Source organism: Nanorana parkeri, unplaced genomic scaffold (assembly GCF_000935625.1).
Source record: "Nanorana parkeri isolate BGI_ZX_2015 unplaced genomic scaffold, ASM93562v1 scaffold1201, whole genome shotgun sequence".
NCBI classification, from domain to species: domain Eukaryota; kingdom Metazoa; phylum Chordata; class Amphibia; order Anura; family Dicroglossidae; genus Nanorana; species Nanorana parkeri.
In genome coordinates, this window is record NW_017307469.1 from 351,290 (window position 1) to 351,924 (window position 635).

The window sequence follows — 635 nt, forward strand, 5'->3', positions numbered from 1 at the left end:
AGTAACAAGTTTCACTGTATTTATTATGTTTTCAAACTATATTAGCATAGGATTAGCTACTCACCTTGTTTGATGCACTTCAGTACTATATTTAGCATAGGATTAGCTACTGACTTCATAAGATGCACTTTACTTTATGAAAAACGAAACATAAAGTACTATTAAAATACATTTGATAACCGATTGACCTAATACATTTACCATACATTCATAACATGCATTTATATGAACATGCACATGTAATGCAATTAAGTGCCGTCAGAACACTAGTGAGTTGGTCTTCTCCCTTTTCCATGATTCAGAATTAGATACTTCTGATTATTTGCATGAAATGTATACAGTCATATTATATATTTTTAAACAATTGTCTATTTCTGGTTAATGTATCAGTACACACCCGAAGCCTATTTTCTAGCTTTCACTGCTAGGTGTTTTGGTCTTCTCCTCACATTAGATGCTATCTGAACTTTGCGGTTTAATACAAGTAAAACTGAGTTAAGCCGAAGCCAACAGCCAACATGTGCTGAAGAACATCCCAAAATTGTATCGTGTATACTGAGGACATCAAGCGCCTTGTCCTGCTGCCAATTGCCATAGCAACTGCTGCCCATAGATTGGTACCACTGGTCTGTCTG